This window comes from Lissotriton helveticus, chromosome 6 (genome assembly GCF_964261635.1).
Source record: "Lissotriton helveticus chromosome 6, aLisHel1.1, whole genome shotgun sequence".
NCBI classification, from domain to species: Eukaryota; Metazoa; Chordata; class Amphibia; order Caudata; family Salamandridae; genus Lissotriton; species Lissotriton helveticus.
The window spans coordinates 1,131,015,460-1,131,041,981 of NC_136067.1; the positions used below are offsets into that span (position 1 = coordinate 1,131,015,460).

The following is a 26,522-nucleotide window of genomic DNA, read 5'->3' on the forward strand; positions in this document are numbered from 1 at the left end:
ACTGCATTTGTGGTCCAAGACTTCACACACCGTAAGTATGTAGATTATGCCAGGGTTGCAAAGGCTCATGGTTTGGGTCAACGACAAGGAGCATTGTGACATCACGCTGCCCGTGGAACAGTGATATTAAAGGTGAAACAGCTGCACAGTAGGTTAGGTGAAGTGGTCTGAGAGTGGAAAGGCAGCATGCTTGGGTCCCTGGACAAGGTGAGCCTACGACAAGGTGTCTGAATTTTCACCTGTATTGTAATATTAAACCCCTTTTTGTTGTATCTGCCTACTTACTAAGGAGTTCACAAGCTCAGCCCCACACAGACCTGGAACTGATTATGTTAATGCAGACTATTTAGGAAACTGAGCCTGATTTATTTATTTATTTAAAGGCTTGTATAGCGCTAGACTCGCCTCCCGAAGGAGTATCTCTGTGCTTAGTTCACCAACCAGAGTGTAGACAGTGCTTCGCATGTGTGCGCTGAAAAGAGGTAGGATATTTAAAACAGGAAAGTCTTCAGTAGTTTCCTAAAAATTAGGTAGTTGGGGCAGCATCTCAGGTTAAAAGGACGTTTATTCCATAGACTGGGGCCCAAGAACGAGAGGGCTCTGCCACCCAGTCTCGCCTTTCTGATGGACGGGATCTGTAGCAGAAATTGATTGCTAGAACGGAGGGTGCATACAGGTTTATAGAGGATAAACTTTTCAGCCAGATACAGGGGGCCTGAGCCAAAAATGCTTTTGTGAATGACACAACAGGTTTTGAATTTAATCAGTTGTCGGATTGGCAACCAATGAAGTTTTTCCAAAACAGGACGTGAGGGAGTTCTGGGCGGGGCATTGAGAACCAGTCTTGCCGCGGTGTTCTGAGTCACCTGCAGCCTGCTCAGCAAGTTGTCATTCGCTGATATGAGGAGTCCATTACAGTAGTCCAGGCGGCTAAGTATTAGAGCCTGGACAAGGGTTTTTCTGGAGGTGTCTGGCAGAAAAGGGAACATACGTCTCAAAAGTCCAATTACCCCGCTGTTTGGTTAACGTGTTCCTTTAAGGACAGTCCTTGGTCCAGCCGGACCCCTAGGTTTTTTACCGTCTGCTTAGGACTAGGGACGGGGCCCAGATCTAATGGCCACCAATCTGGCGACCACAGTAGTGGGGCCTCCCCGAATAGCATGACCTCGGTCTTCCCTGCATTGCAGGAAATTCGAGGCCATCCATCGGGAGACCGCCCTCATGCCCTCAGAAAAGGAGTGCTTGATAGCAGGAGTTAGAGACTGAAATGGGAATAATAGCTGAGTGTCGTCAGCATACGACACCGGGGTAAATCCATAGGATCTCATAAGGTCAGCTAGGGGGGCCACATATATATTGAAAAGAGTGGGGCTCAAGAACTAGCCTTGTGGCACCCCCTTGGTGAGCTCCATAGACGTGGAACGAAAGGAGCCCAAGCTGACACTTTGTGATCGATCTGAGATAAAATTCTTCAACCAGGACAGAGCCAATCCCCCGACCCCAACCTCTTGCAAACGACTGAGCAAGATATCATGCGATATTGTGTCGAATGCTGCGGACAGGTCCAATAGCACCAGAATCATGGAGCTCCCTCTATCCTGTGACATTCTGATTGTATCATTCACAGAGAGGAGCACCGATTCTGTGCTATAGTTGGGCCTGAATCCAGATTGGGAGTGATCTAAGCCTCCCGACACCTCGATGAAATTCGACAGATGGGTATTGATGTGCTTCTCCATCATCTTGCTCAGGTAGGGTAAGAGGGATATGGGGCGGAGGTTGGAAAGGTCTGTCCATGGGAGAGCTGAGTTCTTACGGATAGGATTTACAACAGCTTTCTTCCATTCCTGTGGTACCTGGCCTTCGTCAAGAGAGAGATTCATCAGGGTCCGGATCTTAGGGCAGAGTAAATTGCCCCAGATGATAGCTTTGGCAGGCATGAGATCTAGGGGAGATCCTGTTGTAATTTGATCCATCAGAGTATGAATATCAGTCTGACTGACTTCAGGAAAGGCAGTGAGCGTTGGAGTGTCACAAGTCGGGGGGTGGAAGGATGTTATAGGTGAGCTGCCCTTAGAATTTGTGGCCTTGATGATTTTATCGTATATCATCTCTATTTTATTTTAAAAAAAGACAGAGATGTCGTCACACAGTGCCTGTGAGGAAACATCCGCACTTTCGCAAGCCACAGGTTTGATAAAGGCTTGTAGAATCCGGTATAGTGCTTTGGAGGAGTTACCGGCTTCCACCAACTGAGAGGCGAGATGAGTTTTCCGAGCCAATCTTATATTTCTATGATATAATGACAAAGCATCAAAATTACATTTTTTGTTTTCCTCAGAGTGCGTTTTCCTCCAGGCTTTTTCTAATTTTCTACAAGCTTGTTTCTCGGACCTTAGTTGGTCAGTGTACCACGCCTCCTGGCGAGAGGCGGGACGTTGTTTATACAATTTTAGGGGGGCTAGAGAGTCGACCGCAACTAAGATAGCAGAATTAAACTTAGAAAGGGCTGACTCAATATTATCAGAAGCTGTGATGAGGGGCTCGATTAGTACCTTCTGCTCTTCCAGCCCGTTGGAAAATGTATTTCTCCTCTGTGGCAACCAATGGAGATGGAAGAGTGGGAAGCCTGAAATCGGTAGTATCTGCATGCAATCGGACCTTCCAGGCATGGCCAGGAATCCCGGGCATACCCCGGAGGAGGCGCGAATTGAAGAGACCGTAATTCCTGAACAGAGTAACTAATACAATGTGTTACAGTAGGATCTGTACTGACTGAACAGAGTTCATGGCCCCTGGCCCCGTCCAGTCGCAGACGGGCGCAGACGGGTTACTCTTTGGCTACTCTTCGGCGTATCTTCGGCTCTACCCTGCGCGCGAACGCTGCGCGCTCGAGATCAGGCAAGGGCTAAATATTTCCATGGATCTAGGACCATTTTGCCTAGCTTTTAGGCCCTTCCTTCTCCTAAAGTCCTTTGTACAACTTAGGAAAACCTCACAGAACAGACTTTCAGGAGATCAGATGGGTTTCCTTGTGCCTTCACACACACACACACACTTTCTAGCCGGACAAAAGGATGGGTATGTCTACATAGGGCCAGTGGCGCAATGGATAACGTGTCTGACTAGGATCAGAAGATTGTAGGTTCGACTCCTATCTGGCTCGGAAGAGTTGTAGGTCCCTGTTTCATTATATTCCTGTGGAATTCTTATTTACCTCAGACTTGTTGTAGATTCAATATTCTCCAGGAGGACTCATCCAGCAGATGTTCCACGGTGGAGCTGCAGTAATAGCACCACGGCTAGTTAAACGTTTCCCATTTGATGCTGGACTCTATGTGAAGGCCGTCACGTGGTGAGCTGCTTTTGTATTTCAACATGGGTCCCCGATTCTCTTAACTACAAAAAAAGTTTGTTGACAAAAGTGTGTGTGCGAGGGTCTGTGGACGCAGGCAAGTGTGTGCAATTGAATGCTTACCCATTTACATGTGTAAGAGGGACAAACCAAGTCCTTGTGGGCTGCAGGCTTACAACTGGTAGATATCTCATATCAAAAACAACAAGAGAGGTATGGATAAAGGACACTCCTATTCCCCAATCAAAATACTAAAGAACAACAAAGTAGTGACAAAAACAATAGAAGAAAGAAATTGCGATACCCAAGGTGATCCTACCCAGATAAACGTTCTCCAAAAAACTGCAAACGCTGTTTAAGGGGAAGCTAGATTGCACAAGGGAAGGACACAGGTGAGTGTCAAACTGGATTCAAAGTAAATAATACTTATAAGTAGAATCCTCACTCATCAACATGGTTGATGACATGCTTCATCATAGGGTTCTACCAGGGAGACCAAATGTCTCCCTGGTATGCTACCACGCCTGTGTTACAGCGGAGCACTTTTCAACAAAAAGTGAAGTGAAAGTGTTCAAGAAGTGAGGTTAAAAGATGGCGGGCTGTACTCAAAAGTGAATTTAGTAAAGAGTCAGACCACCATTATTAAAAACTAGTGGTTAGGACATTATTGGCCATCAATGTGAGTCAAATATGTCCTATATGAATTAAAAGGTCGACATGTTTCTGATTTCAAAATGCTATGTTAGCAAAGCTTTCATCAGGACCGAAAAGAAATACGAGCTTCCCAGGCGGTATACGCGCCCTAAGGCGTACCCTAACCTTGGGAATGTTTTTGTAAATGATGGTAAACTCGCGGTTTTACCCGGTTGTAGGTTTGACTCAGAATTCCCGGAACCTACCAATCTGCAAGAAAAAACTCATATTCAAACAGATGACAAGAACTTTACTTAGAATTAGATTAAGTCAATGCAAGTATTCCTCTTTCAAAATCATGCACACTAAACCTTGTACTTCCTATGCAATATAGTAATTAACGTTTTTTCATATATATGTACAAATAACCCAAACTTAATTGAGGGTATAAACAGGACCAGCCGATACTGTCATTTCCATATGCAGTGGAACAGAATTTACCCTGCATTCTTAATAGCCTTGTTTAGACCCAATCCAATATCCTGATTTTCCTGTCACTCCCAGCTAATTCAAATGGGTCATCCCCAGCAAGATCGTTGGCTCAACCTTAGTGGTAGTATAATCAGGAAAAAGAATTTGTTAATTCCTTTTTCCTGATCCTAAACGGAAAAGGAAAAGACTATCCCATAAAACACTTCATATGAACATTGAAAAAATTAAAAACATAAGAAATGGAGGACTTTCGAAAGAGGAGGAGCGACTTACTTTGAAAAATCAAGTATAGTGTTCCCTGGGCACTGCGGCAGGGGTATTCTTCACGGCTAGGATAATCTGTCAGAAACAGTAGAATAACCCCCTGTTACTCAAAGGTACTTATGCAAGGGAAACGCAGATATCTTTGCAAGTAAGCAAAAACTGTGAAAAACCACACTTCTAATGGTAACCGAGCATTGTCAGGAAAACTAACATGCCAAGTTATGAAGTCGTGGAGTCAAACCCTTTCGTTAGTACTTCCCACAGTTAAATAAAAATGAAAATGCAAAGAAAAGGAGTTAGAATCGGACTTAATTCGTCCTTGCCGGCTCCCCACTGGTTACCTAAATCGTACACATCCGCGGCCCGAACGGTGTTTCCTGGGTCGGACGCGGAAGTTGAAATGCCTTAGTACAAAGGTCACGTGATCGGAGTCCCGTTTGCTGAATGACGCGTTTGGCGTCATTACGCCGTATTCATCTTTCCAGAAAAAGCTCGCCCCTCAGTTTTTTCTTAATTATATGTTGGAACTTTATTTAAATGAAGGCACGCACAGTGTTTAGAGCGTCTTAGACCGCCGTAAAAAAAATTCCTTACCGTGACATAGTTTGCAGTTTTATGTTGGCACTCAAACACTTTTTCATATATGCAGGGAACATAATACTTAGGTATTTTAGATTATGAACCCTTACATAATTCATTGATGTTTACTAATGTTATCCCTCATCTATAACACGTATGCCCACCGAAGCGGAGTATAGTAAGGGTTATTAGAGTCTTCATTCATAAAGCCATCTTGACAATGATAATCGTTATTAGGGGGCAGGGGGCTGGTGGTGGTTGAAGTTGATAAACCTGCGCAAAAAAAATCAACATTATTAGAACAACCAAGTAAAACAGATGTATACTAACGAAAATGGAGTACTCAATAAATGTTTATAAAAACCCAAATGAACCTAAGATGTTACATAGGTTTTATCTACTCCTATTCTCTCTATTTTTTCATTACTGAAGCCCAGGGGATATCATCGTTCAGTCCTGACGATGAGATGAAAGACGATATATCCATTGTTGTTCTTTCTCAAATAGGCCACCCTGTGGTCCGCTGTGTCCTGTTAGTTGTTCTATAACCGTCCACCTCATGTCATTAGGTCTATGATTATATTGCAAAAAATGTGCTGTCAATTTTGTTGTGTTCTTCCGACAACGTACATTACTACGATGCTCTCAGATACGCTGCTTAACACGTCTAGTAGTCATGCCGACATATTTTAGGTCACAAGGGCAAATGATTAAATATACCTTGTCGTAGTTACAATTTGTATGATTCCGCTGCTGCCAAAGCTTCCCTGGTTCCAGATTCAGAGATTTCGTACTCGTAGTCAGGTGACATACACTACCTCCTCCACATGGGTAGTGGCCCACGACCGGGGGAAGGCCCCATGTATTTAAAACTGTACGGGTCTCTTCTGTCACTTGAGTTCTTGGGCGTGTTTGTACAAGGGAGTCCTTGAGACTTCTCGCCCTTTTATAAGAAAAAAGGGGTTTCTCTCAAACATGTTGCGTGCTCCTCCAGTGTTTGTTGATACACCTACTTACAAAGTTGGAAATGGGATTGTAAGTGGTGACACGTGTTAGTGGTGTATTGCCAGGCGGTTCTTTCACGTACTCCCCCAAAAGGGCCTCCATATTTTGGTTTTTAGCTCTTTTGTTACTCTTTTGAAGTAGATGTTTAGGATAGCCCCTATAGTGCAGTTTGTTAGTCAGTTCCTTGGCTTGATCCTTATAGTCAACCAGCTCACTACAATTACGTCAAAGACTTAAAAACTGCCCAAAGGGGAGATTCTCCCTCAAAGGGTGTGAATGGAAACTGGAAAATTGTAGGAGGTTGTTCTTGGCTGTTGGTTTATGATACGTTTTTGTTCTTAAATGGTTATCCACTCTTGAGATGGTCATATCCAAAAATATGATTTTCTCCTTATCATATTCATGGGTGAACTTCAGATGTGGGTCACAAGTATTGATCCACTCAAGGAACGAAACAAGTGTTGCTTCCGTCCCCTTCCATATGATCAGCACATCATCGATGTACCTCTGCCACATGGCCATGTTCGATGCAAAAGGATTGGACTGTGCTAAGATGTACTTGTACTCGAAGTCATAGACATATAAACCCGCCACACTGGGGGCAAAAGTACTGCCCATCGATGTCCCTGTGGACTGTAGGTAAATATCACCCTGGTACTCAAAAAAGTTGCGTTTCAAGGCCAGGTTGGCACAGTCAATTACAAAAGTCTGGGAGGTGGTATAATCCCAGTTTGATTGTGCCAGTGTATCATTAAGTACCTTAATAGTAGCCTCTTGTGGTATGCTGGTATATAGACTTTCGATGTCTAATGTTACTAAAAGGGAAGGCCCCTCTGGCAGGGTGACTGTGTTCAGCATGTTTAAAAGACTCTTGGTGTCCTTGATATATGTGCTGGTACTTTCTACCATCGGTCTCAAGAAAAAAATCACAATATTTTGAAAGGGGTTCTAACAGAGACCCAATTCCTGACACAATTGGTCTTCCCGGAGGGGGTAATCTATTTTTATGTGTTTTTGGAAGGGTATAGAAATAAGGGGTCTTACCCTCGATTGTAGTCAGGAAATCCGCCTCTTGTTTTGAAATGATACCATCTCTTTCGGCAGTGTTTACCAGTACCAAAATGTCTTCTCGGAGGGATTGTGATGGATCCTCATCAAGGCGAATATAGTTAATGGTATTATCAAGAAGACGTCTACACTCTGCATCATACGCTGTTTCATCCTGGATAACAATCCCTCCCCCTTTGTCAGCACTCTTAATGACCATTTTGGTATTGTTTTGTAGTGATTTGATGGCCTGAAACTCCTTAGCCGTCAAATTTTTAAAAGGGGTCGGTTCTACCATTGTCTCAACCTCATTGTAAACGGCTTGCTCGAAAGCTAATATACCTGCTGGAACCATATGGGATGGTGGGGTAAAGGTCGATTTTAACCTATATCCTGTGTCACTTGATGTTATCTGGGTATTCCCCCCTACCTGTTTCTCAAAAAAGCTCTTGAGCCTCAGCTTTCAGAAAAAGTCTGCCAGTTCAAAATCTAACTTGAAACGATCCAGGTGAGCGGTAGGTGCAAAACCTAAACCCTTTTCCAGTACTGACAATTCATCATCATTCAGAGCCACTGAGGATAAATTGGTGATCAGGCTCGCAGGTTGCTTGGACCGGCACGGGATTCCTGCGTCATGCTCCTCGTGTTGTCCCCTACTGCCTCTGTCTGGTCCCAGTGTACCGGTTTCCTCCTCTTCTCCTTCCCCGACCACTCCTGCCCCTCCCTAAAAAAGGCTGTGGGAACATGTTTGGGGGATACTGGGGCTGTGGGACAAAAGGTGGATTCCATCCCATCATTGGTGGAAAAGGTGGAGGTTGGAAGGCATTCGGATGAAAACTGCCACCACCTGATTGTTGGTAAGGATACCACATTTGTGTGTTATTGTAATAGTTCTTGCATCTGCCTCTTCCCCGATTCCTACTTCCTGAACTATCCTTGCTGGAAGTACTGAAAAAAGAAGAGTCACTATCACCCCCATTCGCCGCCTGTTGAGTTGTAGGTCCCTGTTTCATTATATTCCTGTGGAATTGTTATTTACCTCAGACTAGTTGTAGGTTCAATGTTCTCCAGGAGGACTCATCCAGCAGATGTTCCACGGTAGAGCTGCAGTGATAGGACCACGGCTAGTTAAAAGTTTCCTGTTTGCTGCTGGACTCTATGTGATGGCCGTCACGTGGTGTGCTGTTTTGTATTTCAACATGGGTCCCTGATTCTCATAACTACATAAAAAAGCTTATTGACAAAAGTGTGTGTGCGAGGGCCTGTGGACGCAGGCAGGTGTGTGCAATTGAATGCTTACCCATTTACATGTGTGAGAGGGACAAACCAACTCCTTGTGGGCTGCAGGCTTACAACTGGTAGCCCAGTAGCCAGGCAGAACCACAGTTAAGGAGAGAGAGGAGGTTGGTCCATTTTTAGAGAAGAACCATGAGCATCTTGCCCTGCTACCTTCTTCCCCTCTCAGCCACGATCGGCCATGACCTCTCTATTACGGTGGAGGGTGAACATTTCTTGGACCTCAGAAACTGAGGGATGTAGACCCAATATGTCCTCCAAGCGCCTAGAGACATGGTGCCCAATCTGGCTTGGTGTTTGTCAGCTTACCCGACCAATCTGGTTGCAAGGCAGATTTTAACAGTACTGCTGAAAAGGGACTCCCAGACATCCCTGAGGCCATCATTTGCATACGCCCTGCCCTTCTCTTTGTCCTGCTTCCCACAAAGCAACTCATCACAGGTAGCAGTATAGATTTGGAGGTGGTGAAGAATAATGACAGGGAGGCTGAAAAAGAGAAAGTAAAGTCCCAGAAGTCCTGCAGGCTTCCTTGCTAAATGCAGCTGGACATAGAGCGCACCTTCTTTACTGCAAGGCAATACATTAAAAATGTTGAGGAGAGACTAATTGAAAAAACATATTACATGACACTGGACTGGAACCTGATTTACTATTTCAATTAGTCTTGAAAACAAAGAAGATTTCTCTCCTAAAAGCTGTTAAAAATATGGAACGCTTTACGAATTTGCGTGTCATGCTTGCGCAGGGGCCATGCTAATCTTCTCTGTATCGTTCCAATTTTAGTATATGTGCTGCCGAAGCAAGCACACTTTATTGATGAACCTACAGTGTTTATCAACTCTCTAAATCTAAAGTCTCTAGACATAGGGTGGCCTGGCAGAGATGCTCAGATGGCCAGTAAGCATTCAAGTCTGAGCCAATGGGCAAAAATGTCTGAAGAGTAGCAATCTATTATTCTTTACTGCATTTGTGGTCCAAGACTTCACACACCGTAAGTATGTAGATTATGCCAGGGTTGCAAAGGCTCATGGTTTGGGATACAGACAAGGAGCATTGTGACATCACGCTGCCAGTGGAACAGTGATATTAAAGGTGAAACAGCTGCACAGTAGGTTAGGTGAAGTGCTCTGAGAGTGGAAAGGCAGCATGCTTGGGTCCCTGGACAAGGTGAGCCTACGACAAGGTGTCTGAATTTTCGCCTGTATTGTAATATTAAACCCCTTTTTGTTGTACCCGCCTACTTACTAAGGAGTTCACAAGCTCAGCCCCACACAGACCTGGAACTGATTATGTTAATGCAGACTATTTAAGAAACTGAGCCTGATCTAAAAGATTTCCTTGGATATAGGACCATTTCGCCTAGCTTTTAGGTCCTTCCTTCTCCTAAAGTCCTTTGTACAACTTAGGAAAACCTCACAGAACAGACTTTCAGGAGGTCAGATGGGTTTCCTTGTGCCTTCACACACACACACACACACACACATGCTTTCTAGCCCCCTTAAGGACAAAAGGATGGGTATGTCTACATAGGGCCAGTGGCGCAATGGATAAAGCGTCTGACTACGGATCAGAAGATTGTAGGTTTGAGTCCTATCTGGCTTGGAAAGGTTGTATGTCCCTGTTTCATTATGTTCCTGTGGAATTCTTATTTACCTCAGACTTGTTGTAGGTTCAATATTCTCCAGCAGGACTCATCCAGCAGTTGTTCCACGGTAGAGCTGCAGTAATAGGACCACGGCTAGTTAAACGTTTCCCATTTGCTGCTGGACTCTATGTGATGGCCGTCACGTGGTGTGCTGCTATTGTATTTCAACATGGGTCCCTGATTCTCTTAACTACATAAAAAAGCTTGTTGACAAAAGTGTGTGTGCGAGGGTCTGTGGACTCAGGCAGGTGTGTGCAATTGAATACTTACCCATTTACATGTGTGAGAGGGACAAACCAACTCCTTGTGGGCTGCAGGCTTATAACTGATAGCCCCAGTAGCCAGGCAGAACCACAGTTAAGGAGAGAGAGGAAGTTGCCCATTATTAGAGAAGGACCATGAGCATCTTGACCTGCTACCTTCTTCCCCTCTCAGCCACGATCGGCCACGATCTCTCTATTAGGGTGGAGGGTGAACATTTCTTGGACCTCAGAAACTGAGGGATGTAGACCCAATATGTCCTCCAAGCGCCTAGAGACCTGGTGCCCAATCTGGCATGCTGTTTTTCAGCTTACCCGACCAATCTGGTTGCAAGGCAGATTTAAACAGTACTGCTGAAAAGGGACTCCCAGACATCCCTGAGGCCTTCATTTGCAGAGGCCCTGCCCTTCTCTTTGTCCTGCTTCCCACAAAGCAACTCATCACTGGTAGCAGTATAGATTTGGGTGTGGTGAAGAATAATGACAGGGAGGCTGAAAAAGAGACAGAAAAGTCCCAGAAGTCCTGCAGGCTTCCTTGCTAAATGCAGCTGGACATAGAGCACACCTTCTTTACTGCAAGGCAAATACATAAAAAATGTTGAGGAGAGTGTGGTATTCCATGACTTGATGTCATATGGAATCTTTCTATGTCATTTGGAATACTCTGTGTAACTTAGAATGTTTTCCCTTGATATTATTACTGTTACTGTATTGCTGATGCTGTGAGGACTTCTCCTGCTACCTGTGGTTGTTAAGCTGTTCTTCATATGAATAAATCCACTTGGACCTACTTCCTGTGTAGTCTGAATCACTACATAATTACTGGCGACGTTGGGAGCAGTGGATTTCTGGAGACAGCATTCACCTGTTTTCTTCATTTTAAATGCAAAGGACATTAAAGGAAAGTTCTTCCTTTTCAGCGCTAAGAAGCTCCTTCACGCATTTTTCAGCCATAAAGGACTTATTGGGCAGTACTTCTCAAACGTAAGTGAGCCTCTTTCAGACGGTGAGTCTTTTTTCAGACTGTTACTACGCTACGCTTACTCTATCCTCACCCAATTTCTGGCTTTCATTACTGATCACCCAATGTCTGGCTTTCATTACTGATACTCGACCGCATTTATTGAGCGGGTTTCACTCTTAAAATCCGAAGTTTTGTCCACTTGCACGCTTTTCTCTGGCTTGTTTATTTTCAAAAGTATACTCAAGAACTCACCTTGAGCCTCGAGCGTCCCTGAGTTCGTTTGCTTCACCGACCATTTGCGCTGCATTCTGGGATACCAGCGTCACCATGCACGTCATTGCGCACAATTAGACGCTCACGGCGGCCATTTTGGTGCAGTTTGAAGCAAAAGCTTCGTGTTTTCTTGAATTTAAAGTGTAAATTGGAAATTGTTTTCACGAATCTTCAAAACACTTTCCTGCAAATCACCACGGTGATTTGCACACCTTTTAAAAAAAAAAAATATATAAAAACTTTTCTGTTTCTACATTCATTTACTTAGTTATTTATACTGCTTTAATAGTATTCTATTGTATCTTGTTATTGATTGTTATTGCCAAGATGTCTAATATTGCAGCACCACCCCATTTTCTTCAAGTTGCAGGTGATCCTCCTATAGAATGGGACCTTTGGTTTCCTATGTTTATTGCATATGTGGATGTCTTAGAAAAAGAGGATTGCTCTGCAAAAAGGAAACTTGCTCTTTTAAGGCATTGTCTCGGTGGTGCAGGAATAAAGGAATTTGATAATCTACCACCTTTGGAGGATGCTGGTGACTTAGATGTATTTAATAAAGCTTCTAAACAAATGAAGATTCGGTTTGGTAGAAGGATAAACACTGTGATGGAAAGGTTTAAATTCTATTCTCGTGAACAGAAATCTGATGAAACAATCGAAGATTATGTCGCAGCGTTACGTTCACTTGCTTGCACCTGTTCCTTCGAAACCATATCATATGAGCAAGTCCTCAGGGATCAAATCATGATGAGGACGAAAAGTAAAAAGATCCAAGAAAGACTCTGGTTAGGGACTGAGACTACATTAGCTGCAGTAGTAAATATAGCCAAAGGTATAGAACATTCTGAAATATTTGTTTCTGAAATTAGAGGGAAAAATCAGAAAACACATGTTCCTGAAGTTGAAGTAGCTATTGTCAAAAATCAAACCAGTTATTCCACTTCGAGTGCTTTCAACACTAAACCCAGCTTCAAAAAAGAATATGCAAGAAATGCGAATGACAATAGGAGTTTTGTTAAGAGAGGTATGATATTATGCTATAGATGTGGTAGTTCCAACCATGTTGGCAATTACAAGGGTTGTCCTGCTTGGGACAAGGTGTGCATCAAATGCAAGAAAAAAGGGCATTTTGGTAATGTGTGTAAGTCTGGTCAAAAAATTAATTACATTTCACCTGAAGAAGAAGAAGTTCTTAATAGCTTGAATTGCATTCTTTCTGTTGATGAGAGTTTTCAAAAGAGTTTTCCTTCTTGTACAATTTTTGTGGATGACAAACCTATTGAGATTTTTGTTGACTCTTGTGCGTGGTACACCATTATTGGTAAGAATATTTTCGAACAATTGTGGCATCAGAGGGAATTATTGAGTCCAGACATATATCCTGGTGGGTACACGGGACAAAAGATTGCTCTAGAGGGTTTTTTTTGGGCCAAGTTATCTTTTAAGAACTGGGACATCAGAGCAAAAGTTTATGTAGCTACCAAGGGTGTGTCCATTCTTGGTTGGCCTCACCAACATGACTTAGGAATCAAATTAGATCCCAATGCCAATCCACCAGTTTATGTTGATGAACCCCGACTTGAAAAGTCCATTACCAATTCATTGGTAAACTTAACCTTAGATGCATCTAGCGATGTTAGTTTCACTAAGAGTGTGTTAGAAAAGTTTCCTGAGATTTTCAATGACAAGTTGGGGAAATATGTTGATTTCAAGCACAAAATTATTCTAAATGATAATGCGGTTCCTGTCAGGCACAGGGTAAGGAATGTTCCTTTAGCGTATAGACCCAAATTAAAAGTAATTCTCGATGACCTAGTCAAAAGAAACATAATTGAGCCAATTGAATCCTCTCCTTGGGTTTCGCCCATTGTGATATCACTTAAGAGCTCTGGCGAACTTCGCTTATGTGCGGATCTTCGCAGTCTCAATAAGGAAATATGGGTAGATAAACATCCCTTGCCAAACATACATGAGTTAATTGCAACATTATCAGGTGCTACTGTGTTTTCTTCTATTGACTTGGCTAGTGCCTACCACCAAGTAGAATTACATGAAGACTCGAGAAAACTAACTGCTTTTGTTACCCCTGAAGGTATGTTCCAATATTTGCGCATGCCTTTTGGGTTGGCAAGTGCAGCCTCTGTCTTCCAGCGTCTAATGAAAGAGTTACTGACAGATTGCAAGGGAGCAGTAGCTTTCCAGGATGACATTTTGATTTTTGGGAAAGATTATATGGAACACGATGAGAACTTAACTTTGGTTTTGGAGAAAGTTCGATCTAGGGGCCTTACCCTGAAATATACCAAATGCAAGTTCAGACAACAGAAAGTTGAGTACCTAGGACATGAAATCTCAAAGTATGGTATTAAACCCAAAATTAACCATGTTCACAATATTGTCAATGCATCTTCCCCCAATTCAAAAGAACAATTGCTTTCTTTTTTAGGACTGACTGAATTTTATGGTAAATTTGTAAAAAATTATTCAGATATTGTTCACCCTTTGAGAATTTTATTGAAAAAAAATGCAAAGTTTGAGTGGGGCAAAGAACAACAGGATTCTTTTGAAATTTTGAAACGCAAAATTGTTGAAGCACCATTTTTGAAACCTTATTCTGTGGGCAAGGAGTGTATAGTTTATGTTGACGCTAGCAATGTTGGCCTAGGTGCTGTTCTGATGCAAAAAGACAAATCTGGTGAGTTTGTTGTATCATATGCTTCTCGAGCCCTACGTGATGCTGAGAAGAATTACTCAACTATTGAGAGAGAATTACTCGCTTGCACTTGGGCTTCCCAGCACTTTAGACAATTTTTGTGGGGAACAAAATTCTCTTTGAGAACCGATCACAAACCTTTGATCACTATGTTAGCTGCAGGAGGTGGAAGAGTTCTTACTGCTCGCTTAGCGAGATTAGCAGCCAAATTACAGGAATATCGTTGTGAGGTTGTATATATTCCAGGACGTTTGAATGTCCATGCAGATTGCATGTCACGTTTTCCAGCAAGTGTAGATGTAGGGAACAAGGTTGATTGTGACGTTGCATATTCGTTTGCAGACGTTAATATAATTTCAAATCAAGAGAACTCTTTGGTTCTTTCTGAAAAAGTTTGGTCAGAAGCTATGGAAAATGATGCTGTTTTGAATCAAGTCAAACGGTTCTTAATTAAAGGATGGCCTGAGGAAAGGAAACTTTCCGGTGATTTGGCATCATTTTTTAAAGTCAAAGACGATTTGATGTTATGTCAGGACATCATTGTTAGATCTGATAAGATTGTCCCTCCTATGAATTTGAGAGAAACAATTTGTAAATTAGCACATGAAGGGCACATGGGCATGTCCACCACTAAAAGGAGGATTAGGGAACATTACTGGTGGCCTGGTGTTGATGCCATGGTGGATAGTTGGGTCAGGAACTGTTCTCCTTGCTCCTTGAGCGACAAATCTGTAAAGGGTTTGTCTGTCGACATCACTCCCATTGAGTATGCTGATGGCCCGTGGCGGAGATTAGCCATTGACATTATTGGACCTTTCAGTTACCAATCTGGTAAAGAAATGTATGCATTAGTTCTTGTTGACTACTTCTCAAAATGGCCCGAATTGAAAATTGTTGAGAAAACTTCTTCAGGGCAGGTAATTGATTTTCTTGATGAAATATTTGCTAGGGAAGGTTTACCAGAGGAACTAATCTCAGACAATGGTCCACAGTTTATAAGTGATGAATTTGAAGATTTTCTAAGGAATTGTGGAATTACGCATAAAAGAACCTCGAATTATTTTCCACAGGCCAACGGCCAAGTTGAGAGGTTCAACAGGGTTATCAAGGAATCTTGTCAATTAGCCGTAAGGAGTGGTTTGAAATGGAAAAAAGCTCTTCAGGCCACTTTGTTAACCTATCGGTTGGCTCCCAATTCAGTGACTGGTCTGTCTCCTTTTGAGTTGTTACGAGGGAGGAAACCAGGTTCTCGACTTTTACCCTGGTGGTTAAAAGGTAATTCTCCTTATGAGGTAGATTTTAAAGAGTTAAAGGATAAAATTGGGAAGTACCAGGAGAAAATGATTCAACATTCGGCCAAAAAGAAGTATAATACTTGCAGTGTAAAGATTGGTGATCTAGTTCGTGTAAAAATGGGTGGATTATTTCACAAGAGGGTTTCCAGATGGTCTGATCCGGTCAAGGTCACTGAAATCTTTAGCAAAGCTATCAGAGTGGAAGGAGGTAAAATATGGAATTTGAGAAGAGTCTCCTTATGCAAGTCTTCTGTTGCTCCTTTTGTTGCTTCTTCCACTCAGAAAACTACCGTTCCGGGAAAATTAATGACATACCATAATTCAGAAGGTTTTTCTGGTACGCATGAGGCTTATGATAATTTAGAGAATGAGGTTGTAAGTAATTCTGATGATGTGATTAATTCTGATGATCGACCTGATCCGTGTGTTGAAATTGATAATCAATCAAATATAGAGAATGAAGAAATTCCCTTGAGACGCAGTGAGCGCGTGAAATGTGCTCCTTCGAAGTATAAAGATTACATTAGAATTTAACTTATTGTAGTATTATTGTTCTTTGGGGTTTTGTTTTGTTTTATTTGTTGTTTTTGGGGTTTTGTTATTTATGCATTTTTTTTTTTTTTTTTTTTTTTTTTTTTTTTTAAAGGGGGGGGAGGTGTGTGGTATTCCATGACTTGATGTCATATGGAATCTTTCTATGTCATTTGGAATACTCTGTGTAACTTAGAATGTTTTCCCTTGATATTATTACTGTTACTGTATTGCTGATGCTGTAAGGACTTCCCCTGCTACCTGTGGTTGTTAAGCTGTTCTTCATATGAATAAATCCACTTGGACCTACTTCCTGTGTAGTCTGAATTACTACAGAGAGACTAATTGAAAAATACATATTACATGACACAGGACTGGAACCTGCTTTATTATTTTAATTAGTCTTGAAAACAAAGAAGATTTCTCTCCTAAAAGCTGTTAAAAATATGGAATGCTTCACGAATTTGCATGTCATCCTTGCGCAGGGGCCATGCTAATCTTCTCTGTATCGTTCCAATTTTAGTATATGTGCTGCCGAAGCGAGCACACTTTATTGATGAACTGACAATGTTTATAAACTCTCTAAATCTACAGTCTCTAGACATAGGGTGGCCTGGCAGAGATGCTCACATGGCCAGTAAGCATTCAAATCTGAGCCAATGGGCAAAAATGTATGAAGAGTAGCAATCTATTATTCTTCACTGCATTTGTGGTCCAAGGTTTCACACACCGGAAGTATGTAGATTATGCCAGGGTTGCAAAGGCTCATAGTTAGGGCTACAGACAAGGAGCATTGTGACATCACGCTGCCTGTGGAACAGTGATATTAAAGGTGAAACAGCTGCACAGTAGGTTAGGTGAAGTGCTCTGAGAGTGGAAAGGCAGAATGCTTGGGTCCCTGGACAAGGTGAGCCTACAACAAGGTGTCTGAATGTTCGCCTGTATTGTATTATTAAACCCCTTTTTGTTGTACCCGCCTACTTACTAATGTGTTCACAAGCTCAGCCCCACATAGAGCTGGAACTGATTATGATAATGCAGACTATTTAAGAAACTAAGCCTGATCTAAAAGATTTCCTTGGATCTAGGATCATTTCGCCTAGCTTTTAGGTCCTTCCTTCTCCTAAAGTCCTTTGTGCAACTTAGGAAAACCTCACAGAACAGACTTTCAGGAGGTCAGATGGGTTTCCTTGAACCTTCACACACACACACACACGCTTTCTAGCCCTCTTAAGGACAAAAGGATGGGTGTGTCCAGATAGGGCCAGTGGCGCAATGGATAACATGTCTGACTACAGATCAGAAGTTTGTAGGTACGAATCCTATCAGGCTTGGAAGGATTGTAGGTCACTGTTTCATTATGTTCCTGTGGAATTCTTATTTACCTCAGACTTGTTGTAGGTTCAATATTCTCCAGCAGGACTCATCCAGCAGTTGTTCCACGGTAGAGCTGCAGTTATAGGACCACGGCTAGTTAAACGTTTCCCATTTGCTGCTGGACTCTATGTGATGGAGAAGTGTGGCTCAATGATTGGAGCGGCAGACCCTGATGCAGAGTACTGGCCCGGGACCAGTGTTCAATTCCCGCCTCGGCGTGTCTTGGGCTCAAAATTCCACGGACCTGATAATTCTCGCCTCGGTGCCTATTCCAATCATGGAGTCCCACTCTGCAACTCTGGGCAATAGCTTGCTTAATCTCCACAACGGCCCCCACAACGCTAAGGATGCCTGGCCTCCACCTTGGGGGTGCCCAGGAGTGGACACCTCACAGGGAAAGCCAGGATGGGTTCCACAGCGGTATTCGTACAAGCGCCTTGAGACCCTTGCGGGTGAGTAGTGCGCTATACAAGTATCAATTTACAATGGCCGTTAGGTGGTGTGCTGCTTTTGTATTTCAACATAGGTCCCTGATTCTCTTAACTACATAAAAAAGCTTGTTGACAAAAGTGTGTGTGCGAGGTTCTGTAGACGCAGGCAGGTGTGTGCAATTGAATGCTTACCCGTTTACATGTGTGAGAGGGACAAACCAACTCCTTGTGGGCTGCAGGCTTACAACTGGTAGCTCCAGTAGCCAGGCAGAACCACAGTTAAGGAGAGAAAGAAAGTTGGTCTATTATTAGAGAAGAACCGTGAGCATATTGCCCTGCTACCTTCTTCCCCTCTCAGCCACGATCGGCCACGATCGGCCAAGACCTCTCTATTAGGGTAGAGGGTGAACATTTCTTGGACCTCAGAAACTGAGGGATGTAGACCCAATATGTCCTCCAAGCGCCTAGAGACCTGGTGCCCAATCTGGCATGGTGTTTTTCAGCTTACCCGACCAATCTGGTTGCAAGGCAGATTTTAACAGTACTGCTGAAAAGGGACTCCCAGACATCCATGAGGCCTTCATTTGCAGAGGCCCTGCCCTTCTCTTTGTCCTGCTTCTCACAAAGCAACTCATCACTGGTAGCAGTATAGATTTAGGGGTGGTGAAGAATAATGACAGGGAGACTGAAAAAGAGAACGAAAAGTCCCAGAAGTCCTGCAGGCTTCCTTGCTAAATGCAGCTGGACATAGAGCGCACTTTCTTTACTGCACGGCAAATACATTAAAAATGTTGAGGAGAGACTAATTGAAAAATACATATTACATGACACAGGACTGGAACCTGCTTTATTATTTTAATTAGTCTTGAAAACAAAGAAGATTTCTCTCCTACAAGCTGTTAAAAATATGGAACGCTTCACGAATTTGCATGTCATCCTTGCGCAGGAGCCATGCTAATCTTCTCTGTATCGTTCGAATTTTAGTATATGTGCTGCAGAAGCAAGCACACTTTATTGATGAACTGACAATGTTTATAAACTCTCTAAATCTACAGTCTCTAGACATAGGGTGGCCTGGCAGAGAGGCTCAGATGGCCAGTAAGCATTCAAATCTGAGCCAATGGGCAAAAATGTCTGAAGAGTAGCAATCTATTATTCTTCACTGCATTTGTGGTCCAAGACTTCACACACTGTAAGTATGTAGATTATGCCAGGGTTGCAAAGGCTCATGGTTTGGGCTACAGACAAGGAGCATTGTGACATCACGCTGCCTGTGGAATAGTGATATTAAAGGTGAAACAGCTGCACAGTAGGTTAGGTGAAGTGCTCTGAGAGTGGAAAGGCAGCATGCTTGGGTCCCTGGACAAGGTGAGCCTACGACAAGGTGTCTGAATTTTCGCCTGTATTGTAATATTAAACCCCTTTTTGTTGTACCCGCCTACTTACTAAGGAGTTCACTAGCTCAGCCCCACATAGAGCTGGAACTGATTATGATAATGCAGACTATTTAAGAAACTGAGCCTGATCTAAAAGATTTTCTTGGATCTAGGATCATTTCCCCTAGCTTTTAGGTCCTTCCTTCTCCTAAAGTCCTTTGTGCAACTTAGGAAAACCTCACAGAACAGACTTTCAGGAGGTCAGATGGGTTTCCTTGTGCCTTCACACACACACACACACACACACACACACACACACACACACGCTTTCTAGCCCTCTTAAGGACAAAAGGATGGGTGTGTCTACATAGGGCCAGTGGCGCAATGGATAACGTGTCTGACTACGGATCAGAAGATTGTAGGTTCAAATCCTATCAGGCTGGGAAGGGTTGTAGGTCCCTATTTCATTATGTTCCTGTGGAATTCTTATTTACCTCAGACTTGTTGTAGGTTCAATATTCTCCAGCAGGACTCATCCAGCAGTTGTTCCACGGTAGAGCTGCAGTAATAGGACCACGGCTAGTTAAACGTTTCCCATTTACTGCTGGACTCTATGTGATGGCCGTCAAGTGGTGTGCTGCTTTTGTATTTCAACATGGGTCCCTGATTCTCTTAACTACATAAAAAAGCTTGTTGACAAAAGTGTGTGTGCGAGGGTCTGTGGACGGAGGCAGGTATGTGCAATTGAATGCTTACCCATTTACATGTGTGAGAGGGACAAACCAACTCCTTGTGGGCTGCAGGCTTACAACTGGTAGCCCCAGTAGCCAGGCAGAACCACAGTTAAGGAGAGAGAGGAAGTTGGTCCATTATTACAGAGGACAATGAGCATCTTGCCCTGCTACCTTCTTCCCCTCTCAGCCACGATCGGCCACGATCTCTCTATTAGGGTGGAGGGTGAACATTTCTTGGACCTCAGAAACTGAGGGATGTAGACCCAATATGTCCTCCAAGCGCCTAGAGACCTGGTGCCCAATCTGGCATGCTGTTTTTCAGCTTACCCGACCAATCTGGTTGCAAGGCAGATTTAAACAGTACTGCTGAAAAGGGACTCCCAGACATCCCTGAGGCCTTCATTTGCAGAGGCCCTGCCCTTCTCTTTGTCCTGCTCCCCACAAAGCAACTCATCACTGGTAGCAGTATAGATTTTAGGGTGGTGAAGAACAATGACAGGGAGGCTGAAAAAGAGAAAGAAAAGTCCCAGAAGTCCTGCAGGCTTCCTTGCTAAATGCAGCTGGACATAGAGCGCACCTTCTTTACTGCCAGGCAAATACATAAAAAATGTTGAGGAGAGACTAATTGAAAAATACATATTACATGACACAGGACTGGAACCTGCTTTATTATTTTAATTAGTCTTGAAAACAAAGAAGATTTCTCTCCTAAAAGCTGTTAAAAATATGGAACGCTTCACGAATTTGCATGTCATCCTTGCGCAGGGGCCATGCTAATCTTCTCCGTATCGTTCCAATTTTAGTATATGTGCTGCCGAAGCGAGCACACTTTATTGATGAACTGACAATGTTTATAAACTCTCTAAATCTACAGTCTCTAGACATAGGGTGGCCTGGCAGAGATGCTCACATGGCCAGTAAGCATTCAAATCTGAGCCAATGGGCAAAAATGTATGAAGAGTAGCAATCTATTATTCTTCACTGTATTTGTGGTCCAAGACTTCACACACCGTAAGTATGTAGATTATGTCAGGGTTGCAAAGGCTCATGGTTTGGGCTACAGACAAGGAGCATTGTGACATCACGCTGCCTGTGGAACAGTGATATTAAAGGTGAAACAGCTGCACAGTAGGTTAGGTGAAGTGCTCTGAGAGTGGAAAGGCAGAATGCTTGGGTCCCTGGACAAGGTGAGCCTACAACAAGGTGTCTGAATGTTCGCCTGTATTGTATTATTAAACCTCTTTTTGTGGTACCCGCCTACTTACTAAGGTGTTCACAAGCTCAGCCCCACATAGAGCTGGAACTGATTATGATAATGCAGACTATTTAAGAAACTGAGCCTGATCTAAAAGATTTCCTTGGATCTAGGATCATTTCGCCTAGCTTTTAGGTCCTTCCTTCTCCTAAAGTCCTTTGTGCAACTTAGGAAAACCTCACAGAACAGACTTTCAGGAGGTCAGATGGGTTTCCTTGAACCTTCACACATACACACACGCTTTCTAGCCCTCTTAAGGACAAAAGGATGGATGTGTCCAGATAGGGCCAGTGGCGCAATGGATAACGTGTCTGACTACGGATCAGAAGTTTGTAGGTACGAATCCTATCAGGCTTGGAAGGATTGTAGGTCCCTGTTTCATTATGTTCCTGTGGAATTCTTATTTACCTCAGACTTGTTGTAGGTTCAATATTCTCCAGCAGGACTCATCCAGCAGTTGTTCCACGGTAGAGCTGCAGTAATAGGACCACGGCTAGTTAAACGTTTCCCATTTGCTGCTGGACTCTATGTGATGGCGTTACGTGGTGTGCTGCTTTTGTATTTCAACATGGGTCCCTGATTCTCTTAACTACATAAAAAAGCTTGTTGACAAAAGTGTGTGTGCGAGGGTCTGTAGACGCAGGCAGGTGTGTGCAATTGAATGCTTACCCGTTTACATGTGTGAGAGGGACAAACCAACTCCTTGTGGGCTGCAGGCTTACAACTGGTAGCTCCAGTAGCCAGGCAGAACCACAGTTAAGGAGTGAAAGAAAGTTGGTCGATTATTAGAGAAGAACCGTGAGCATATTGCCCTGCTACCTTCTTCCCCTCTCAGCCACGATCGGCCACGATCGGCCAAGACCTCTCTATTAGGGTAGAGGGTGAACATTTCTTGGACCTCAGAAACTGCGGGATGTAGACCCAATATGTCCTCCAAGCGCCTAGAGACCTGGTGCCCAATCTGGCATGGTGTTTTTCAGCTTACACGACCAATCTGGTTGCAAGGCAGATTTTAACAGTACTGCTGAAAAGGGACTCCCAGAAATCCCTGAGGCCTTCATTTGCAGAGGCCCTGCCCTTCTCTTTGTCCTGCTTCCCACAAAGCAACTCATCACTGGTAGCAGTATAGATTTGCGGGTGGTGAATAATAATGACAGGGAGGCTGAAAAAGAGAAAGAAAAGTCCCAGAAGTCCTGCAGGCTTCCTTGCTAAATGCAGCTGGACATAGAGCGCACCTTCTTTACTGCAAGGCAAATACATTAAAAATGTTGAGGAGAGACTAATTGAAAAATACATATTACATGACACAGGACTGGAACCTGCTTTATTATTTTAATTAGTCTTGAAAATAAAGAAGATTTCTCTCCTAAAAGCTGTTAAAAATCTGGAACACTTCACGAATTTGCATGTCATCCTTGCGCAGGGGCCATGCTAATCTTCTCTGTATCGTTCCAATTTCAGTATATGTGCTGCCAAAGCGAGCAAACTTTATTGATGAACTGACAATTTTTATAAACTCTTTAAATCTACAGTCTCTAGACATAGGGTGGCCTGGCAGAGATGCTCAGATGGCCAGTAAGCATTAAAATCTGAGCCAATGGGCAAAAATGTCTGAAGAGTAGCAATCTATTATTCTTCACTGCATTTGTGGTCCAAGACTTCACACACCGTAAGTATGTAGATTATGCCAGGGTTGCAAAGGATCATGGTTTGGGCTACAGACAAGGAGCATTGTGACATCACGCTGCCTGTGGAAAAGTGATATTAAAGGTGAAACAGCTGAACAGAAGGTTAGGTGAAGTGCTCCGAGAGTGGAAAGGCAGCATGCTTGGGTCCCTGGACAAGGTGAGCCTACGACAAGGTGTCTGAATTTTCGCCTGTATTGTAATATTAAACCCCTTTTTGTTGTACCCGCCTACTTACTAAGGAGTTCACAAGCTCAGCCCCACATAGACCTGGAACTGATTATGTTAATGCAGACTATTTAAGAAACTGAGCCTGATCTAAAAGATTTCCTTGGATCTAGGACCATTTTGCCTAGCTTTTAGGTCCTTCCTTCTCCTAAAGTCCTTTGTACAACTTAGGAAAACCTCACAGAACAAACTTTCAGGAGGTCAGATGGGTTTCCTTGTGCCTTCACACACACACACGCTTTCTAGCCGTCTTAAGTACAAAAGTATGGGTGTGTCTACATAGGGCCAGTGGCACAATGGATAACGCGTCTGACTACGGATCAAAAGATTGTAGGTTCGACTACTATCTGGCTCGGAAGGGTTGTAGGTCCCTGTTTCATTATGTTCCTGTGGAATTCTTATTTACCTCAGACTTGTTGTAGGTTCAATATTCCCCAGCAGGACTCATCCAGCAGTTGTTCCACGGTAGAGCTGCAATAATAGGACTACGGCTAGTTAAACGTTTCCCATTTGCTGCTGGACTCTATGTGATGGCCGTCACATGGTGTGCTGCTTTTGTATTTCAACAGGGGTCCCTGATTCTCTTAACTACATAAAAAAGCTTGTTGACAAAAGTGTGCGTGCGAGGGTCTGTGGACGCAGGCAGGTGTGTGCAATTGAATGCTTACCCATTTACATGTGTGAGAGGGACAAACCCACTCCTTGTGGGCTGCAGGCTTACAGCTGGTAGCCCCAGTAGCCAGGCAGAACCACAGTTAAGGAGAGAGAGGAAGTTGGTCCATTATTAGAGAAGAACCATGAGCATCTTGCCCTACTACCTTCTTCCCCTCTCAGCCACGATCTCTCTATTAGGGTGGAGGGTGAACATTTCTTGGACCTCAGAAACTGAGGGATGTAGACCCAATATGTCCTCCAAGCGCCTAGAGTCCTGGTGCCCAATCTAGCATGGTGTTTTTCAGCTTACCTGACCAATCTTTCTGCAAGGCATATTTTAACAGTACTGCTGAAAAAGGACTCCTAGACATCCCTGAGGACTTCATTTGTATTGGCCCTGCCCTTCTCTTTGTCCTGCTTCCCACAAAGCAACTCATCACTGGTAGCAGTATAGATTTGGAGGTGGTGGAGAATAATGACAGGGAGGCTGAAAAAGAGAAAGAAAAGTCCTAGAAGTCCTGCAGGCTTCCTTGCTAAATGCAGCTGGACATAGAGCGCACCTTCTTTACTGCAAGGCAAATACATTACAAATGTTGAGGAGAGACTAATTGAAAAATACATATTACATGACACAGGACTGGAACCTGCTTTATTATTTTAATTAGTCTTACAAACAAAGAAGATTTCTCTCCTAAAAGCGGTTAAAAATATGGAACGCTTCACGAATTTACATGTCATCCTTGCGCAGGGGCCATGCTAATCTTCTCTGTATCGTTCCAATTTTAGTATATGTGCTGCCGAAGCGAGCACACTTTATTGATGAACTGACAATGTTTATAAACTCTCTAAATCTACAGTCTCTAGACATAGGGTGGCCTGGCAGAGATGCTCAGATGGCCAGTAAGCATTCAAATCTGAGCCAATGGGCAAAAATGTCTAAAGAGTAGCAAACTATTATTCTTCACTGCATTTGTGGTCCAAGACTTCACACACCGTAAGTATGTAGATTATGCCAGGGTTGCAAAGGCTCGTGGTTTAGGCTACAGACAAGGAGCATTGTGACACCACGCTGCCTGTGGAACAGTGATATTAAAGGTGAAACAGCTGCACAGTAGGTTAGGTGAAGTGCTCTGAGAGTGGAAAGGCAGCATGCTTGGGTCCCTGGACAAGGTGAGCCTACGACAAGGTGTCTGAATTTTCACCTGTATTGTAATATTAAACCCCTTTTTGTTGTACTTGCCTACTTACTAAGGAGTTCACAAGCTCAGCCCCACATAGACCTGGAACTGATTATGTTAATGCAGACTATTTAAGAAACTGAGCCTGATCTAAAAGATTTCCTTGGATATAGGACCATTTCGCCTAGCTTTTAGGTCCTTCCTTCTTCTAAAGCCCTTTGTACAACTTAGGAAAACCTCACAGAACAGACTTTCAGGAGGTCAGATGGGTTTCCATGTGCCTTCACACACACACACACACACACACGCTTTCTAGCCCTCTTAATGACAAAAGGATGCGTGTGTCTACATAGGGCCAGTGGCGCAGTGGATAACGTGTCTGACTACGGATCAGAAGATTGTAGGTTCGACTCCTATCTGGCTCGGAAGAGTTGTAGGTCCCTGTTTCATTATGTTCCTGTGGAATTCTTATTTACCTCGGACTTGTTGTAGGTTCAATATTCTACAGCAGGACTCATCCAGCAGTTGTTCCACGGTAGAGCTGCAGTAATAGGACCACGGCTAGTTAAACGTTTCCCATTTGCTGCTGGACTCTATGTGATGGCCGGCAAGTGGTGTGCTGCTTTTGTATTTCAACATGGGTCCCTGATTCTCTTAACTACATAAAAAAGCTTGTTGACAAAAGTGTGTGTGCGAGGGTCTGTGGACGCAGGCAGGTGTGTGCAATTGAATGCTTACCCATTTACATGTGTGAGAGGGACAAACCAACTCCTTGTGGGCTGCAGGCTTACTACAAGGTGTCTGAATTTTCACCTGTATTGTAATATTAAACCCCTTTTTGTTGTATCCGCCTACTTACTAAGGAGTTCACAAGCTCAGCCCTACACAGACCAGGAACTGATTATGTTAATGCAGACTATTTAAGAAACTGAGCCTGATCTAAAAGATTTCCTTGGATCTAGGACCATTTCGCCAAGCTTTTAAGTCCTTCCTTCTCCTAAAGTCCTTTGTACAACTTAGGAAAACCTCACAGAACAGACTTTCAGGAGGTCAGATGGGTTTCCTTCTGCCTTCACACACACACACACACACACACACTTTCTAGCCTTCTTAAGGACAAAAGGATGGGTGTGTCTATATAGGGCCAGTGGCGCAATGGATAACGCGACTGACTATGGATCAGAAGATTGTAGGTTCGACTCCTATCTGGCTCGGAAGAGTTGTAGGTCCCTGTTTCATTATAATCCTG

General features: G+C 43.4%; 7 non-coding genes across 7 annotated transcripts; 1 reads left to right on the top strand and 6 right to left on the bottom strand.

Annotated features, from left to right (window-relative positions):
- Positions 1-9,371: 9,371 nt before the first annotated feature.
- LOC144765270 (U6 spliceosomal RNA) lies at positions 9,372-9,478 on the bottom strand. Its single transcript, XR_013597273.1, has one exon. It is a non-coding gene; the product is annotated as a U6 spliceosomal RNA (small nuclear RNA).
- A 7,317-nt stretch (positions 9,479-16,795) lies between these two features.
- Positions 16,796-16,902, bottom strand: LOC144764921 (U6 spliceosomal RNA). Its single transcript, XR_013596945.1, has one exon. It is a non-coding gene; the product is annotated as a U6 spliceosomal RNA (small nuclear RNA).
- Positions 16,903-19,064: 2,162 nt separating this feature from the next.
- On the bottom strand, positions 19,065-19,171 carry LOC144765317 (U6 spliceosomal RNA). The gene has a single exon (XR_013597319.1). It is a non-coding gene; the product is annotated as a U6 spliceosomal RNA (small nuclear RNA).
- Positions 19,172-20,993: 1,822 nt separating this feature from the next.
- On the bottom strand, positions 20,994-21,100 carry LOC144765210 (U6 spliceosomal RNA). Its single transcript, XR_013597217.1, has one exon. It is a non-coding gene; the product is annotated as a U6 spliceosomal RNA (small nuclear RNA).
- A 1,806-nt stretch (positions 21,101-22,906) lies between these two features.
- LOC144765297 (U6 spliceosomal RNA) lies at positions 22,907-23,013 on the bottom strand. The gene has a single exon (XR_013597300.1). It is a non-coding gene; the product is annotated as a U6 spliceosomal RNA (small nuclear RNA).
- A 1,785-nt stretch (positions 23,014-24,798) lies between these two features.
- On the bottom strand, positions 24,799-24,905 carry LOC144764902 (U6 spliceosomal RNA). The gene has a single exon (XR_013596927.1). It is a non-coding gene; the product is annotated as a U6 spliceosomal RNA (small nuclear RNA).
- A 720-nt stretch (positions 24,906-25,625) lies between these two features.
- On the top strand, positions 25,626-25,698 carry TRNAR-ACG (transfer RNA arginine (anticodon ACG)). Its single transcript has one exon. It is a non-coding gene; the product is annotated as a tRNA-Arg (tRNA).
- The last annotated feature ends 824 nt before the right edge of the window (positions 25,699-26,522 follow it).